General features: G+C 40.5%; 1 long non-coding RNA gene across 1 annotated transcript in view; it reads left to right on the top strand.

The window, feature by feature from the left end:
- LOC121064568 overlaps positions 1 to 17,330 on the top strand; it is a 35,715-nt gene extending 18,385 nt beyond the window's left edge. Inside the window, exon 3 of the long non-coding RNA XR_005816553.1 lies at positions 16,554 to 17,330. This is a non-coding gene — a long non-coding RNA (uncharacterized LOC121064568). The remainder of the gene's footprint in view (positions 1 to 16,553) is intronic.
- The last annotated feature ends 1,964 nt before the right edge of the window (positions 17,331 to 19,294 follow it).

Below are 19,294 nucleotides of genomic sequence, written 5' to 3'. Positions count from 1 at the left end.
GTGAGCACCTTCCAGCAGTAGTTTTTTTGGGGTCAGTTGATTCACATCCAGCTATCACTGGCATTCTCTGCAGGTTGATTGTTGTATTAACTGATTAAAACTGGTTTGGTAATATCAAACTAAACTAGACCATTTTGGGCAACCTAATAGAGAAATGGTTAGGTGGCGGGGTAGAGCTGGAGCAGCACTCCCAGCCTTTGCCCTACGTTCCTGGATTCCCAGTGCTGAGCTGCAGTTTTCCTCCAGCTCCAGTCCAGCCCAGTGTTTTTTTAGGAGCTGAAATGAAGCTGTTGCAGTGGCTGGGGATCTGGGGATGAGGGACATTGAACAGCTCAAGCTTTATGACCCTGTCACTACTATGTCTCTCCCTCTCCTACACTGCTCCCAGACATGTACTTGGAGAACCATGTGAAGATGAGGAGGTTGAAGGGAATCTTGTGGTTATTTATTGCTATTTACTGTTGTTATCCTTGCTGCTATGGATAATCAGTACATGTTTTTGGTTAGTTGCGTTAGATGCTCATCACTTACCAAATTTGTGTGTTCAGAAAGTTTTTTTCACATTTGCTTTTCAAATCTATTGCTTTTCCTGCGGGAAAAGAAAGTGCGTGTGTTCCTGGGTCGTGCAGTATGTCTACCTTCTGGTTCTCCTTCTGAGTCCTTATCTCTACACATCTATTTGCATCGGGTGTCTGTATTACAAGTGCCCTACTTGGAAATGGGCTTTTCTTGACAGCATGCATAAGGCACTTGCAACCTGTGTTTCTTTTGCTTGTGTGCCTAAGCAGAACAGAAGTACCCGGTGTATGATTTTCAGTTCCCGTCAGTCATTTGAATGAGTCAGAACTCTTTTGCTTTACAGAATTTGCCTTTGCCAGTGTGTTGGTGTAGTGACTGCTTGCTCTTCTTGTTCTTTGCGTGCGTCTGTTTCTGTGTGTATCTTCTGCATTTCTTTTCTGCTTTCACCTTTCTTTAAATGTTAATCAAGGGGGAACATCCTAGCTGTATGGCATTCTGTCATCCCTTTTCTCATTTTTATTATTTTTTATTCCTTCCTTTTGTTCATCCTTCCTTCCTGGGATGACTGTAAAATTGGCCTATCCTATGGTGGGATGCTTGTTTTGAAGTTGTTCACATAAGGTGATATTGTGTAGGAGGAAACTGCATCCTGAGCAAATGCTCAGTTTGCTGGTCTTTTAGTTCTACTCTGTTTAAAAAATATTAAGAAAAAAATTAAAAACATGTATGTGAACATACTTACTTGGTCAGTCTGGACTTCATCTCAGACCTGGCAAGTCAAGGAACTTGGCACTGAGAGCATTTCCCTATCTGTGCAGCTATCATCATATTTTTTAATAAAATCTGCAAAATGCTTCTTCTGAACACTGCAAGGTCCTGAGAGAGGCAGATGGTCTGTACAAATGAGTACACCATGACCCTTTTTACCTTCTTCTGTGTTATTATGAATGCCAAAGATGTAGCTCTTAAAAGCTCCTGCATCCTGAAATGCTGGACATGGCCTTGAAAAAGAGGCCACGTGCTCCTCCTCACCTTTTCCATGCTGCAGCAGATCCTACAACTTACTAGAGCCTCAGTTCTACTGCCCTAGTACCTTTTTTGGTGAGAACGTCTAGATGTCTATTTTAATTGTCTGTGTGAATTTATCTTCTGTGAGATATTAGTTCCACTCCCTCCTTCCCAAGCTATAAAAATTCTGTGTCTTCCATTGAAATCCTGATAAAGAGGGCATCTAGCACCCTTGCTGTCCTTAGAGGCTGGGCTCAGCACTCACCATGGACATGACCTGGGCAATATCATTACAGTAAACCTCAGATGCCTTGTGATGAGCCCTGGTGTGTTAAGCTCTTCCTTAAGCAATGAATCCATTTTTAAGGTAGGTGTGCTTTTAGATAAAAGCTGCCCACCGCAAATAGCCCCCGAAGCAGGGAGGAGTCTCATCCATCTGTGTGTTGATTTCTACCTCCCTGACAAGAGCTGCCAAGACGTTCTCTTCATTTTTCCTCTTTTACTCAGAAGGAACTATAGGAATCCCTGTGGAAGAGAGGAGCATTTTCTTTTAACACCACCAGTTCTCTGCTGGGGGAGTGTCTTGAGGGACTGTTTGGTTTCTTCATCTCTGTTCTTCATTAGCTACTAAGCTGTCTTTTACTCTGTCCACCTGATTGCTCCTTCCAAGCAGGATGCCTACATTTGTCTAGAATGGGAGAGGACAAATTTTGGTCCTTCATGAACTCAAAAGGGATGATGGCTAATTCTTCCTTTGGTAACTATTGAAGAACACATTTTTTGCAGTGAGGAGTGTGACTAGGGAAACATATAGGACTTTTCCATCATCTGAAGCTTACGTCTATCCCCTTAATCCTGGGATATGGGTGCTGAATCCTCTATCAGGATAGAAAAGTTTCTCATTGCTGTGAGGATGTTTTCTCTGTTCACTCTCCACCAGTTGATGATCAATTGACATTTTCTGGGGATCTACAGGGTTGAAATCTTTGAGAGTGTGTTGTCATGTCAAGAGCCCTCTGTCCATACCAGGCTGATCTGATTTTATGTAACGTCACATGTCAGGTACTTGACTCTGACCTGCTCTTCATCTCTGCATTTTTCTACTGAGCTGTATTTTCCCCTCTTGCCCAAGGCCATTTTCAGGGAAGTGGGACACATCCAGTTCTGTACAGCTAGTACTCTGCAGAGTGTCTGTCCCTAGGAAAGGGATAAACCCCTTTTTGTTCTCCCACAAAGCTCCCTCCCAATTTTGTGTCTGAGCACCAGCATCTCTGGGAGTTTTCTGTTTGGTTGTGTTTTTACTCTTAAGCCTTTCACCTTTCTCTGGGGCTGAAATACTCCTGCTGCTTCTTGGTTATCAGGTGGGCCTAGGAACCTCTTAGGAAGCTGCCAATGCATTTCCCATTGTTGTTGACAGCTCAGATGAGGTCAGTAGCATCATTTAACCTCTGCTGATCATTGGGATTCTGTATTGCATCTCTCTTCTGGTTTCAGCCATGTACTATGCCAGTGTGGAATTATCTAGAGATTATTTGGTCTTTGAGTGTGTGTGTGTGTGGGGGGAGGACATTATTTATCAACTTCTTTCTTTAAAATGTCTGGTGAGGCAGAAGGAGCCGCATGCAGCACTACCGGTGGTGCTCAGGTACAGGAGGTCATTTAGTGGAGCCGAGTCATGAACAAACAGACAACATGGTGCAAAATGAGGCAGGTATAGGTAACCTCAGTGGGTGTTTCCTTTTAAAATGAACCCTTGGCGTACACCAGCATTCAAAAGAGGAAAAAGAGTCGGTGTTGGGACTTCGGTGAGAATTATAATATGGGGAAAATGTTAAAGCAGTTACGTTTTTTCAAATATTTTCTCTGTACCATTTTTATTGCTTTTTTAATTTAAAACAAACAAACAAAGCAAACTACTGTGACGCATAATCATGGCTACTTCAGATCCTGTGTGACTTCAGGAGAAATGCCCTCAATACCAAGATTCCTTCTGGCCTACTTTTTCTCTGTTAAATTAATAATGATTTTAAAAGAATGTGTGAAATGTAGTCATAGGTGCAGAGCACAAAGAAGTGGATGTGAATATTGAACAATAATCACTGTGCTAGAAAATATTTCTGTAAATAGAATGGGCTTTTTTTCTTTTTAGGATTTTTTTTCCCTGTGTTTGTTTTAATAAACCTAAACCCAGGTAGTTCTAGAAGGCTTGGTCAGCAACTAGGCTGTACTCATTTTGAGGAGTAGATGATTATATTTACTGTTGGAGGAGGACATGGCTAGTAGGAACTTTGTCTTGAAAATTATTTTAAACATGATGAAAAATGGCTCAGTTAACTGTCACTTTTTCCTGTCTATATTATAAAAGGAATGAAGGATCACAAATCAGTAAATGAGAGGAAAAAATGGAAATCACATGAGGAAATAGATCAAGGCACACTAAACACTACTATGGGAACAGTAAATTAGAACAACCGCTTCAGGTTTTTCTGGGAAATCAAGAAACAACTGGAGCAAAAAAAAAAAAAACTGATAGATTTTTCTTGGATTGCACTTCTATTTCTGCTCTCAGACCTCCTCCGCCCCTTGGACTTTCTTTTTTCCTCCGTCTCTTTTTTCTCCTTTTCTCGAAACAGTTGCTTCATTGAAAACCAAACTGAAGCCTACAAAGGCTCCACAGTGAATGAAGAATAAAGGACAGAGATTCCGAATGTTGTTGATTTGGGCTCCATTTGTCTATAGTGCTTGTTCCTGCTTTGAGATACAGATGTGCCCCTTGGTGGTGGTGAGGCTGGCATGCCAGGCATTGGGTCATGGGACACGCACTGGTGAGCCTGGTACCTGCAGCTGTGCCAGCAGCATTTATTTATTATTAAGAAATTAATACAAAAGTGACATGCGGTGTAATATTTTCACAGATGGACCACATCTGTGGCATAACCTGGAGATATAAACTGGAGGATTATCCAGCATTTTGCCAAATTATTTGTCTCTAACCTTCTCTTGTCCCCCTTTTGCTCACAGCTCAGGTCTGCAATGTTGACGGGCTTCTCTGCTGCCTGAAGGTTTCTCTAATGCATCCTGTTTTGGGGCTGTGTTCATGGCTGGTGCTCAGCCCCAACCCCTGGCTGTGGGGCAGTAAGCAAAGCAGGGCTGTGGGCAGCGTGGCGGTGTTGGTCTGGAGGCAGGGTGCCAACCCAAGGCAGCCGTGGTGGGCAGTGGCCCCATAAATCTCACCGCCCTCCCTGAAGCACATCCCCACGCCTGCTGCCTGCTGGGGGATGCCGTGGGATGCCTGCAGCTCATGGATCTGTGATTTATGGCCTGTGGTCCAAGGTTTGCCAGCTTGGCAGCACAATGCTAGTGGGGGCTCTTTTACTATGTCTTAGTGGTATTTTGGAGGTTTATTTGCTATTACACGCTTGTCATTCCAAAAAGGGTATTAAATATGAAATAAAAACGGCAAGGTTTTAAAACACAAAAGAATTCAAGAAAAAACATAAATCTGTCTACTAGCTTTTAAAGTTTTTATTTCTTAAATGTTAAGGGCTAAAAGTCTATTGCTTTTTTTTTCTTTTTTTCTTTTTTTTTTTTTTTGGTGAGCTTTTTAGAAGTAAGTGTGGCACTTCTGCAAACACCAGACTACAAGAACTAAGACTTTGAAAGAGCCAGATGATACTGTGAGACTCTGGGGGGAAAAATGTGATGCTTATAATGCTGGAGATAGCTCCTTAAAGTAGGCCCTCTGCTTCCACATCTCTTTATTCTGGGACATGAAAGAGAAACCTGAGCCAGTGCAGGATTACGGAACTAGGTTACAAACCTGAAGCCAGACTATTTGTTTAGTTAAAGCATTAGAAATGTATTTTATACATTTATTTTGGTTTAAAAAGTGTATGGATTTGGAAAACTCCTTCTTTCCCCATGAGAGTTCTTCCTTTCAAGTAATTAAAGCAAGACAGTAAGCAGCAGAGACAATGAATTGTAAAAATTCATTGCTGGCTACAAGAAGAATTTGAACCTCATCCATCTGTCATCCAAAAAAAAAAAAAAAAAAAAAAAAGAAGAAAAGAGCCTTTCAAAAAGCAGATGGTCCTGTAACTAAAACAAATCTGGATTCTGGCAGACAGGGTGAGAAATGTGCGTTTTGAGAAGAGGGGAAGCACTGTGCTGGGAACCATTCGTCCAAGTAGAGGGCTCTGGCTGCAAGCACCTCCTTGGGCAGAGGATGCTTTGGCAGGCCAAGCGAAGGGAAGGGATGTTTCTATGGAACACAACTGCGAGCATAAGAGGTCAAAACTCGTAATTTCATTTCCCTGTGCAGGCTCACTAGAAAAGAGCTTTTATGTTCTTTTTCTGAAAGGCGCTGTCTCCTAGTGGGTATTGATGAACATCTTACAGCAGTTTGAGCGTTGCTAACAAGTGGTTCTGCGTAGGATGGATTGAATCCTATAGTGGGAATCATGGACTAGCATTACAGAAACCTCTTCCAAAGTAAAGCTCCACACTTAGTGCTATGCACATACATAATTTTTCACTTTTACTGTTGCAGTCTAGCAAGGTTCTTAAATTAACAACCTGATTAATAAATAATGCCAGCTGTCCATCATTTAATGGCACTTAGATGATAGCAAAATACTTGCTAGAAGTTTTTCTGCCTATTACTCTTATGTGTGCTTTGTCTAGATGAAGTTGTAGTCATGTGACTTTATCTGGGGCTCATTCTCTCTGGCAGTCCCTGTGTCATTTATTGTTCTTCATCAGATTCATTGGCTGCAATGGATAAGTAAAACTCAGTGTAGGCTGCATGCTTGCCACAGATAGCATAACCTATGCTTGGCAATTGAAATTTGTGGGGGCTGTCTATACTTCTTGCAGGTGACTTGGCCCTGAGCTGCCCAGCACACTATTAAAAAGACTTTACAGATGGCTGACCATTTGCTCAAAATCACAAAAAACCTTCTCTTGGACACAAGCAATGCTCTCAGGAGTTTTTCCATTGTCTACATGTACAGCCAGCAGCCTTTTCAATAGTATGTGGTATGTGGGAAACACTGACAAACACAGCTGAAAAATACAGTAGCTAGCTCAGATGCATCCTCATTTATAGGAGGAAAGTTAAGTACTTCAGGTTGAGCCTTAAGCCTAGATGATGCTTGTTAAATGGGTTAGAAATATGAGGACAAGTGATTTGGTAACTACGAAATTGGTATTTCATTGCGTCCTAAAAAGCAGGGAAATGACTAGAGAGAAAATGATCATGAAAAGTCAGGTCATGGACGTCACAGGGTGTCTTCTGGGCAGGAGCCTCCTTGCTGCCTTGTGGTGCTGCTCGGAGCTGCTGGCTGAGACAGAAAGCAGGGGGATGCTTTCTGCAGTCCCTCGGGGTGAGTTTTATGCCCAGAGGGGCAGCACCTGCCATGCACAGAGAAGAAAAGCCAAGCAGAAATGTTTTGTATGATTTGTGAATATGTAGCTTGGTTTCAGCAAGCTATCCTCCCTTTCTAACCCTTATGTTAGTGTTTTTTTAGTGTGTTTTTCTTTCTCCTGCATGAATACATGACTATCAAAAATATTTTTAACTCAAAATCAGCTGATGACAGTTTTAAAACATTCCACAAGGCAAAAAATAAAGCTGTGTGACCTTGCACCTTCCTCTTCTGTCTCTTTAACCAAATGATGTAGACCAGAAGATGTGAAGAACCCTGACATACACTGCTGTGTGCATAGGGAGGCTTCTTCTAGAGCCCATCAATCTTTTTCTTTATATCCAGGAATGTGACAATGGTACAGACTCTTCCAGTCTTCATCCTCATGCATGTCCAATATTGTATTTTAAATGAATCTTAAAGTACACGAGCTTTTAGTCTCATGAGAATATATGAATAAATGATGTGAATATTGGTGTGGAGTTTTCTTCTGAAGGACTGGTGGTATTGTTACATGGTTATTGTATTGATGTGTTTTAAAAGTGATTCCTTTTAATGCATGTTGTCACATTTCACTGACCCATACAGTCAAAGTCAGAAAATGCCCTTAGCTTGATAAGTAAGAAGCTAAAGGGGAGGGACCCAGTTTCGAATCCATTCTCTGCCCTGTTCATGGCAGAATCTGAACCACAATTTCTCACCTCAGGAATTCTGTGAGGGGCTGTGCTGTAGGTGCCCTGTTTGGCATAACTGACTACACTCTTCCCAGAGATGGGTTGTGACCACTGGGACACTGCCTGGGACAGCAGGTGACCCTCTCCTAACCATTGTTCCTGTGGTTCCTGCATCTGAATGCAAAGCCCCAAAGGGGATCCAAGAATCCCAAAGCGGATTCTCTACCCTGAAATTTCGATTTCTTCTAGCTGAACCCTTTGCCAGAGTGACTTACCTTGTTTTGAGTCAAACAGACCACTTCATAATCTGGTTAAAAGCGATTTTTATTTATTTTTTAATACAATATTTTGTATTAAAATACAAATACAATATTTTAAAACAATAAAAATTGAAGCGCTCCATGTGCAGTGCTAAGGCACAGTGAAGCACGAATTTATACATGCATACGTTAACGTGTATTCAGTTTTTCTTATGTTCTGTTTTATTAAGTATTACATTTGTTTGAATACTTATTTAAAATTAATCTTGCTCCTCTTTGGGATGTTTGTGTATGTACTTCTCATAGCAATCCATTGGCTCTTCACAGTAAGATTTACAACTTTTGGTGGTGCTCATGGCTGTGGCACTGTCCTCTGCCAGTTATGTGACAAATGCCTGTTGGCTTTTGCTGAGGACAAGATAATAGTAAAAGTTTGGCTCCTGCCAAGCTAGAAGAGCCCCATCTCCTTTGGCTTCCCTGCTAATGAATCAAAGCCAGCCACTGCGTTTTTTTTTTTTTTTTTTTTTTGTAGTCAGTGAGAATGTGCTGCGTTTGTTAAAACTCATTTATTAAGATCCGCTAATGGGTTCAAGAAGAAAATGAATTCTGCAGTTCTACGTGTCTAATGGAGTATTCCCACTCAGACCAATTTATTGAAGAGTTTGAACCCAGCTCCTTTTCTCTAGTCCTTCGCACCTCTCAGGTGTGTCTTTGTCAGGCTGTTGATGCAGTAATTTCTTGAAAATATTAGTGGGAAAATAGGGTTTGAAGGGAAGATTAGACTTATAGTCTAATAGATAGGAGTAGTGAAGGAAGGAAAAAGACAGAATTCACAGGCATCTTTCATAAGTCAAATTTGCTGTAATAAATGTCTGTGAAATTCTTGAAGGAAAATGAGTTGTAGGTCATGGTGGTATTTTTTCCCCCTCTCTAAGGAAGGAGTTGAAACCTCTTCAAACTCAGCAAAAAGGCATCAGTAAAGTCATTATGTCTGATGACCACAGCCACTGCAGGACTGCATCTTTCATTTTAATTTCTCCACAACACACAGTATCTTTAAGATACCCCTCTGTTGTGGGGTCTTTGGTGCATCCAAGAGTAATTATTAGATGCTAAATAAATAACACGGTGAATATTTTCAGAACTTGGAGCCTCTCAGATATTTTGCATCTCAAATATGTTATGTGCTTTATAAAGACACTAACTCAGTCCTGGCTAAGACCCAGCAAAATTGAAATGGAAGAAAGCAGAAACTGTGGTGGTCTTACAGTGATAGATTAAAATTAGACAGTCGAGGCTGTTGCTGTCCAGAACTGGTCATCCCACTTCAGTAACGACCCTGAGCATGGGATATCTGATTTTTGCTTACCCTAATACAGTGGTCTGCAGATTTAATGGGTGGAAAAAAGCCTCCTGCCATAGCAGTAGTGGTGGCCAGACCTGGGGATCAGTGTGGCGTGGGGAGGGAGGGGAAGGATGATAGCTTCAGCTGATTTTAATTTGCCAGAAGTCATCCTGCCCTCTCTTTTAATACAATCTGCTGGAGAGCTGTGATTAAGTGTTCTCCCTCTTGATAGCAACTCACTGAAAAGCAGCTTGCAGGTAGAGACAGCGGCCAAACAGCTGTGTGTTTTAGAAGGTGTCTGATGATGCTCCAGCATCCCTCGGCAGTGCTGCTGATAAGCTCCAGCATGAAACGCCACCCACAATTTCTCTGGCACTGCAGTGGAAGGCTGCGTGAGTTGCACTGTGCACAATGTGCTAATTGCTACAAAGTGGCTACATTTGGTTGGGAATGACAGGGTGATTGTTTTTGTGTGTGCGTGTGTTGGGTTTGTTTTTTAGATCTCGTTCTTATGTACTTAGCTTGCACCATTCTTGTTCTGAGCACTGACATGCAGACAATTTTTTTGTACTTTGGCAGCAAAGGGAATTTTTGTTAATCTCAAAAATGCTGTTGATTAACTGCAACACAAAATTCAAAGCAATTTTATTTAAAACTAATTGAAAATGCAAGAAGAGGTTCTGAGTTACAATATGAAGACCTTTTATATTATTGAAATACCATAGAAAACTATAGCAAATGTTTAGCTTTTCTTTCAAAGATGTTGTATAGTCAGAAGTACCTCCTACCCAAAAAGTAACTGGGCTCTAAAAGCTCACAACTGAGTGTCCCTCTGAATCCCCTCAGGGGTGGGTAGGGCAACCTTGTTCCTTCTTTGGCAGAGGGTGCTTGTTGTTGTTTATCATTCCCCCCACCATCTGCATCAAAACATTTCTTTAACTGTTGGAGCCGTTCCAGCCCATGAGACAGGGATATAAGGTGCTGTATGCAGAAATAGGGAGGAGCGTGGGTGTGTTGATTCGGGAGGATGAAGTCCCTCTGTCTGAAGGGCAGAGCTGGGGCACCTCAAGCACCGGTGGAGGTGAGGAAGAGGTGGAGATTTCCCCATGGTTGGTCAGAACCAGCCAGTGGCCGCTCCCAGCAGTGATGGTGGGGCTTCATTGCTCTGTGATAACACCCAGGCTGCAGGGCAGCAGTGGCAGATGTCTATGAACCTCTTGTCTTTCCATGGCCAGGAGCCACAGAGCTCTTCCAACACTGCACAGAGAAGGGCAAGTTGCTCACAGCTCCTGTTGCAGCACGTGAGCATCCTAGCACGAAACAGGTTGCTGCTGCTGCTAGCCCCATATGAGGGACATAGAAAAAATGCAAGTTCATGCTAGTGTCTGCTTGTCCTTTTGCAGCCAATTCATGGCGTTGATCCTAGAAGCGTGCTGGGTACGTGCATTTCTTCTTGCTGTATGAAGCTCTTCCCTTTCTGCCACCTTCCAGCTGCAATTCAGGAGGGGTAAAGGAGGTGCTCAGAGAAGGGAGCTGGGAATGTGATGGCAAGAAAACTTCATGGTATTATTTTTTGCTATAATATAACAAAAAATAAAGTGATATGTAGTCGTACATGGCAGTACCACATGTTCGCCATGCTGTGGGAATTGGAAAAGGCAGCACTGACTGAGTGAGAGAAGTATTAACAGTATTAAGGGAAAATAAAATGCTGGGATGCCTGGGTTCTGTCAAAGAGTGCCCACAAACAAGGGAGGGAATAAAAAGCTGGAAGGAGGGAAAGAAGATGCTGTATAGCCTGGTATTCAAATTGGGCTAAAAGGTCTTGTCTGTCTCTTGATGGAAAGTGAAGGGAGAAGGCAGGGTGTTTGGAGGAAGGTGTGCAGTGTATTGAAAAGCACTTAAGTCAGGAAATTAAGAAAAGTGTTTAGGTTTCTTGTTGTTTTTTTTTCTTCTTTTTTTTTTTTTCTTCTCTTATACTACTAGTGGCAATAGACTGGATTGCTCTTTCATACAGCAGAAATCATGGTTGTCACCACAATACTGTGTGAAGTGCAGGATGAATGAGAGAAAAGTTTGAAAGAGAGAGAGTGTTTATTTAGGTTAACAAAATAATTGGGCAGATAGCCACTGAGCTTCCTGAAGTGGAGCTGCACACGTGGCTTTAGCTGGTCCTTTCAGTTTTTAAGCCCCATTTTTAAAGGGGTGTATTAAATGTCAGAAAATAATTATGTAGTCCCTGAAGAATTGTGCCCTTTGGTTTAGATTTCTTTAATGTTTTAGGTTTTTCCTGTTTAAAATTATAAGAAATCTTTAGATGAGTCCATAAAAGTTGCTTTTACATTTTCATAGATATCCCTAATAAATATGTATGTAATTTATTTTTTTAATTCCCTTGCGGTTTTCCACTGTTTTCAACATAAATAACGCACAAACATCAGACATGTATGGTTTTAAAACAAGCCTGTATATCTCCATTCTTGGCTGGAAAATTCTACATTAACAGTCCGTGGCCTTTTCCTGCAAGGGCTGTTAAGTGTGGTGCTGTGAGCTCTTTAGCTGTGGCCCTTCTTTCATGGGCAGTGAGCAGCTTCATGGGCTTCTGTGCCTCTGAGCATCCTCCTACTCTCCAGAGAAGGAACAGAATCACTAGTGTTTCCACAAATGTGTTCACATCCCTCCCAGCTCTGTGCTCAGTGCCTGTGACTTGGAGGCTTTACAGTTTTACAGAGCCCCCTGGTTTTAGGGGAGATGTGCTTTTTCTTGGTCATAAAATTTAGGTGTAAGAACGAATTTCCTTCTCTCCTCCAGAATTAGGCATGCTGGTATCTTCAGCTATGTGCTGGGATTCTGGCCGTAACTTACCAGTTCTCCATCGTATTGCAGCATCAGTGCCATCTTTGCCATACAGGTACTTGACCTGCAGAACAAACATTTCTTGACATGCCTTAAAGAGCTATTGGGTTCCACGTGGGATTGAGGGTGAAATGAAATGTTTTGTGAAAGGCAGGCAATCCAACTGGATGATTTAGCAGCCCTCTCTGGCTGTAACCTGTATGAAATAGCTGAGCTGTTTTGCTGAGGGCTTGACTTTGAGGTCTGATTTAGAGCCGTGCCCCGCAGAAGGATATGGCACACTTTGGAGGTATTTTCCAGGCTAACCAGAAGGATGCAATAATTACCAGTTGCACAAATCATTAGAGGCCTTCTGTGGTATTCAAAGAATGTTAAAATAGACAGAATAAAATGGGCCTTGTCTGTTTGCAGTTGCTGAAAGATTGCCAGAAGGCTTCCTGAAATGAAACCTAGCTCCCCATCCACCTCTTACACAGTTTGCTTTGTAACTTGCAGATCTATCTTGTCAGATCTGTACATAGCCTTTCATTTTTGATGAGATTATTTGCTGTTGTTACGATATATATTTTAAAAGATTTTGGAGGGTTCCAAATCATTGTGCTTTGATCAGATGCCAAAAGTTTTTAACAACAGCTTGCTATTATTTTACTGTAAAACTAACAAATGCAGGAAGTAATATATCTCACGTGTCTTAAAATTCCATGAGCTGGCTAAATTTCACGTTAGCACATTCATTGCAGTGTTCTTCAGAGTGCAGTACCAAGTAACTGGCTTCCAGACACAACCAGTAAGAAGTGAGGGTGAGTGGGACCATCTCTTCATGCACTGGTACTGATTTCTTCTGCCCCCTGGGTGATGGGTAGGAGCTGCCAGCTCCTGCCCTAATGGCTCCCACGTAAAGCCAGTGCTGCTTCCTCGGTTGTAGAGTGCTTTACGTTTTGTAGGTTTAGGTTTTGTGCCTGCTGTTATACAATATATAATTTTTGTAGTTAATAGCAGTTTAAAACTCTCTTCTCTCAATGCTGTTTCAAACAGACATGATTTTGCAATGCCACCTCCAGTTTTTGCTGGTTTTCTTTCAAAAGATTGTATTAATGGTCCCTTTTAAATATTCTGAATGGAGCCCTCTGTGCATTAAGAGCTAGATCCTAGGCTATATGAAATTCCTACTTCCACATTTAAAAAACAAACAAACAAACAAAAATTGTGAAGATGATGAGAGAAGCACTGAATTTTCTAGGTTTGCTTTAGGCTGACATATGTCTGCTGGAATGGCACAGCTGCCTCAGCCAGACACTGGTTTTAGTGGAACTGAAGACTCAGACTCAGTCTGCAGGAGGTTGTTTTTAGCCTCCTAATGTTTTACGTTGTATTTTGCATTGTTCAAGTGAAGTCAACAAGAAAATTTGCAGGCCTATTTTCCTGTGGTTTTTATTATTATTGTTATTATTATTATTTATTAGTGTGTGTGTGTGATCTCCTCTGCTGTTCCCAAGTGCAACAGAAAGGGCATGTGTCTCCCTGCAGTTCTGCTAATTACTCTGAACTTGGAACAAGAGCTGGTCCCCTCTGAGGGACCCATGGAGGGAGAGGTGGCTGCATGAAGCAGTAGCAGACTTCTTTGGGTTGTGTTGGAGTGCGGTATCATCAGCAGGTGGCTGCTGGGAATGCCTGTGACAAGGGTCTTGGGACGTTGTGATCGATTTTTGGAAGCTATTGAGATTTTATCTGGCTGCCTTCTGTTGCTATCTTCATCTCCGAGTCCTGTGATTGTGGGAGATGCAGCCTTCATTCTGCAAATGGCAGTAATCCGTTGCCCTTGTCATTACTGCAGAAAAACGTGAAGATGTGAAATGAAAAGGGTGAAAGCTTCTAGGATCAAATGGGGGAAAAAAAAAAAGGAAAAAAGGAAAAAACAACTCACAATTTCCTTCTCTAATAACCATGAGTCATCTTTTTGTGGGGTCATAATTTTTTCACTGCTTAGGGTTGGAAGAATTGTTTAAAATCCACAAACATAAATATGTTGTTGTGCATGCTTGTTTTGTGACTTGGGAACTTGATTCCTTTAGTTTTCAGTGAATAAAGACCTTTATAAGACGAAACTGCATAACAGGAACTGTTTTTTCCACATGGTGGGGGAAAATAACTTTTTTTTTCTTTTCTCTTTATAGTTGTGACTCTAGTTGAGTCTCTGTTAGAAAGCAGTTGAAATGTGCAAGAAAATGTCCAGTTCATATTAAATTTATATCTCTTCTTATAAATGATCTAGTTCAGGTACTGTAAATTAATCTTAATTGAAAATAGAACTTGTATCAAGTGTATTATTACACAAAGGAGAAAACCTCCCTCTGTGCCATGCATTGTTTTGTAGTCCCGCACCCTGGACACACCAAATCTTAAACTAAATATTTTGAGATCTGGTCACAGTTTTGCTCACATTCTCCAAATGGGTCTGCAGTCTGAAGCTTACCAAAGTATCTATCCTGGAATGATGTTTTCCCAAAGATAGTTTCACTTACAAGCTTTCTAACACAGTAAAGAAAAGCCTAATCCGATTCTGGAAAGGATGAGAAACAAGGCAAACCAAATTGCTGAAAATTGCTCTGGAAATTGCTGTAAATACAGTGCAAATGTTGTGCTGTTCTTGGAACTTTCAGTGGTCCTGATTAGCTCATGTGCAGGCAGGTTTTCTTTGGACAAAAAGAATCGACTGTACTAAAACTGTTTTCTTTATGTGGAGAAATGTGTATGTTATGTGAAACTCTATCAGTCTTCTAAGCACTTCTTGACCAAGTTCTTCTCAACTTGGATACTAGGAGGCAAATGTGTTAAAAGTATTGGTTGGATGTCATGCTATAAAGGACCCTACTGTTAGCATGTGTGCCCAGGTAAAATGGTAGAGCACTTCCCAGTGTTCCCCACTCCCTTGTTTTTTTTTTTTTTTTTTTTCTTTAGTGCATGGATGGGGTACATGTGCAGCACATGCTTTGTTTTGCTGCTGTACGCAGAACTTCTGGTTAGCCAAATTCCAGGCTGACACACAGCCACAGGAGTTCACCAGTAGGTCTGCTGGCCTCCTTACCCTGAGCTGGTCTTGAACTGATTTCTCCGTGCAATCAATTCGTATCAAAACAGATGCCAACAATCTGTATTAGCTGTGAGTTAAATTCTTATCAAAATGGACTGCCCCAGTTCGTGGTGAAACAAACAGCCCGTGTCTCTTGTTCCAAAAAAATGTACCATCTGGCTGATAATACTGATTATCCAGAAGTATTACTAAAAATGTCTGCGTGTCTACAGAGGAGCAAATAATTGGCCCTAGGCAGAAAAAAATCCCGCCTTCACTTCTAAAAGTTATGCTGATTGATAAGGTGATTTGTTGTCCCAGAAGGCCCAAAGATGAGGAACCAGGGAGGGAGGTTGTTTATGGGGTGGGATTCCTTCTCCTGCGGGTCCGAGAGGGGCTTGTGTGTGCTCTGCTTTTAGTCCTCTCACATTCCAGCAATGCTAACTTTTATAACCATAAAACATGATTATCCCTGAGACATGCCTGATACTGTTTTGAGAGCAATTCTGTTGCAAAATAACTGTAATACAGCCGAATGAAGAACTCAGATGGTTTCTCTTAAAATTGCAGGGCAGGTCATGTTCAAAAAAAAAGAATTAAATATTAAATGGGGGGAAATACGTTGGAGCCGAGCCCAGATTCTAAAAGTAAATTGTTGAAGACTATAACCTGGTTTCCTCAATGAGTATTAATCCAAATTGTGTATAGCAGACATGGCGGTGAGTAATAGTAAAGCTAAGGATCAAGAGTCCAATTTCCTTCACATCTTTCTAGGAAATATAAGATCTCGTGTTGCATAGCAACAGTCGAAGGTATAGCAATATTTGCACATGAAAATGCTTAGTGTTTTGGGAAGCATTAGATGGCTGATGGGATAGGTAGTGGAGAAATGGTATTATTCTCTCTTAGGGTGCTGGTTTAAATTCAGTCTTGACTGTGGTGACTGAAGACCATTAGCATCTGAATAACTAGCTTGAGGTCTGCAAAATGAGTTACTGGGCTCTGTCCAGTGTTCAGGGGACCCATATTCACATTTCAAAAATGATCCCTGTAATTGGCAGTGCTGTTATTCTCTGAAGGTGCAGTAGATACAAATAGCTGTGGAGGCAGCCACGTTACTCCCTGCTTGAGAGCAATCCAGCTCTATTGCAGAAGGCCCGCTGCTCTCGTCCTTCTGGCAAATAGAGGGGTTTCTGCTATTCCTAGCTTCTTCCTAGATTTTTTCTCTACATCTGTGTGGGAAACTTGGAAGTGTGTTATTTAAATTTCAGAGGATCCTGGTATTTTCTTTGCTTTTTGTGTTAACTGTAAATATTTTGAATAAAAGGTGTTACCTAAGACTTATTTTCATCATCTTCTGAGATCCTCCTAAATCGTATCGTTTTATTTTTTCAGGATCAAATTTGAGTTCCTGTTGAAGGTAAGCTTTCCAGAAAATCTGAAGTCTCTGTGATACCACTTTTCAGAGCATCTCTGTTCTTCTCATATGGCACACATGGAAAAGGGTTGGTCTGCAAACCAGGAGAGCGTCAGAAGAAGCAGAGGAGTTAAGGTGCTGGAACCACGAGACAAGAATTTGGAGTCCCTTATAAGCAATTGGGTAGTGCTGTCCTCATCAATTGTTAATTGTCAAAAAGGCTTGTCAGATGCTCGGTATTGCTTCAGGACATGCTGAGCTTTGCTGAGGGATGCTCCTGCTGGAGTAACAATGAGCAAATGGCATAAAGACCGGTAGCTGGTAGCATACCGGTTTACCAGTCATGGGGCTGGTTGTTAGCTTTTTTTTTTCTTTTTTTTTTTTTTTTTTTTTTCCACTTTAAAACACAGATTTAGATTTAGCTTATTTTACCAGTATTTAATACACTTTACAGAAAGTGTGTGTAGCCAAAGATCGCTAGGGTAAATCCAGCACAACTAAGAAGCATCAGAAGTTGTGAGAATGTCCTACGCCACATGCAACTGTCAGTCAGTGCTAGAGCTGACTCTTCTTTTGCTAAACTGCCTAAAGTAAGCTTGGTAATGAACTCTGTAAGAACACTTACAACAAAAGAGAAGTCTAGTTTTAAGATCTAATAATCTTTAATCACCTGAGAAAGAATTCAGTGATGGACTCCACTTCTTTGCTTTAATACAGGAGACCTCAGGGCACACTTAAATTAAACAAATGACAGATTTACAGGACATATCAGGCTTTTTTTTTTCTGTAAAAATACATCTTCTGTAAAAAAAAAAAATATATATATATATATATATATATATCTTTGAATCAGAATAATTTTTAAAAGTTGTAGCCATTTCAAAATAAAAATATTTTTAATGATTCTACTTCTGCTGCTTTTCCTAAAGGTGAGAAATTATACCTATGGCATTTAACTGAAAAGGTAATAGCAAGAGCAAGAAAAAGGTGTTTAGTAATGAGGCCAGTGACACTAGAATAGTAAATGAAGGGGGAGAAAACCCACTGTACACTGGTCATGAGAATAATTTTGGTGAAATCTGTACTTTTGAAGATCTTTGGTAGAAAATGATTCACCAATCTGGAGTTCATGCTCATTATATGAATGCTATGCCAGCACTACCCCCCTTGCACGGGTTGAGAAGTTTGGAGGCTGCTGTTGCTCATGTGTGGAAGGTGAAGAGTAATATTCCTTCTGTAAATCTGGGAACCAGCAGCAGATCCAGAATAGTTTAGGCACTGTACCACCTGAAACATTGCTTCATGAATTTTTTTATTCTCTCTATGTACTACACAAACAACATACTGTTGTATATGTATCGTCTAACTGTTTTTAAACTTGTGGATTTAAAAATACATTTAGTAAAAAAGGTAATATTCCAACATTAAACTGTTGCTATTTTAAAAGATAATCCCCTCCCCCCCAAACAAATGAAGTGTCTAATAACACTTTTTAACCCACAAACCCACACTCTACCCAACATTTTTATTTCTCTCGCATTTTAAAATTGTGCGCACACATTATTATTATTTTCTTTTTTTAAAAATTTTCCTAGCAGTGCAAGAGAGAATGTGGGGCTAGGAGGATGGACTATGAACAGAAGCAGGTGGTGACAGTAGCTTTTGCGTCTTCTCAAGGAATTCACAACAGCCTGTTTTAAAATAGGTGAATAATTGTAACCTTACCAATATTTTATGATACTTGGAACCTGAACAACTTACCATGTATTCTTAGGTACTTCTCCCCCCCCCCCCAAGAGCTTCTAATGGTTTGTGCTTTATTTTTATATATATATATATATATATATATATATATATAAAATCTTATTTTGACTGTAAAACTTTTTATAGTGCATGGTTTTAAATATGCTTTCATCTGTCTATTGAATGTGAGACAAGGCAGTTTTCAATTGTGATTTTTGTTTAAGAGGGAAGTGATTCTGAAAAAGGAATTTTATAAAACTTTGGAAATCATATCCTATCCAAAGCACATGTGATTTTTTTATGGGGGAAAATTTGAGTTTAGTCCAAAAGATTGCAGAATTTCCATTACCTTAGAGACACTTGTATCCACAACAAAATTGTTAATTGTGATCTGCTTTTAAATCTCAGGATCTGGTTCAGTTTATTTCAGGAGTGTTCATATGAAAACTGGAAACAGAAGGGAATATATCTCATGTTTGTACAATCAGGGCCAGCATTAGCATGTGAATGGAGTACCTCTTATTACATGTCTGTGTTTCTGTTTATTTAAACTGTATTAAGTTCTGCAACTTCTTTGGTGGGAATTCTGCATGCCCCATATATCTGCAAAACTCGTCACATTCACATAGAGTCACAAATATGGTTTTGATTTAAGCAATTATTTTAGGCACCTTTGGGGCTGAATTCTAAATAAACTGGATCCAAAAAGAAACTGAATATTCTGCATGCAAGTACAGCATTATGTATACCAAGCAGATAAGTTAATGCCCAAGTTACTTTTTTATTTCTAACTTTGGCTGAAGAAATTTGCTATTGCTTCTTTACATTTTCACTAAAAATTGTTTAAAAATATGCAGAAACTTGGAGAGATTCATAACATTTCTTGTTTCTTGGCTACTGCTGTGCTTCAGATGTGTTTTGAGACAGTGTCCCAAATTTGAATTAATTTTTTGAATGAAACTACTCCAATGTAACC

Source organism: Cygnus olor, chromosome 2, assembly GCF_009769625.2.
Source record: "Cygnus olor isolate bCygOlo1 chromosome 2, bCygOlo1.pri.v2, whole genome shotgun sequence".
In the NCBI taxonomy this organism is placed as follows: Eukaryota; Metazoa; Chordata; class Aves; order Anseriformes; family Anatidae; genus Cygnus; species Cygnus olor.
This window is presented reverse-complemented; position numbering and strand designations above follow the sequence as displayed.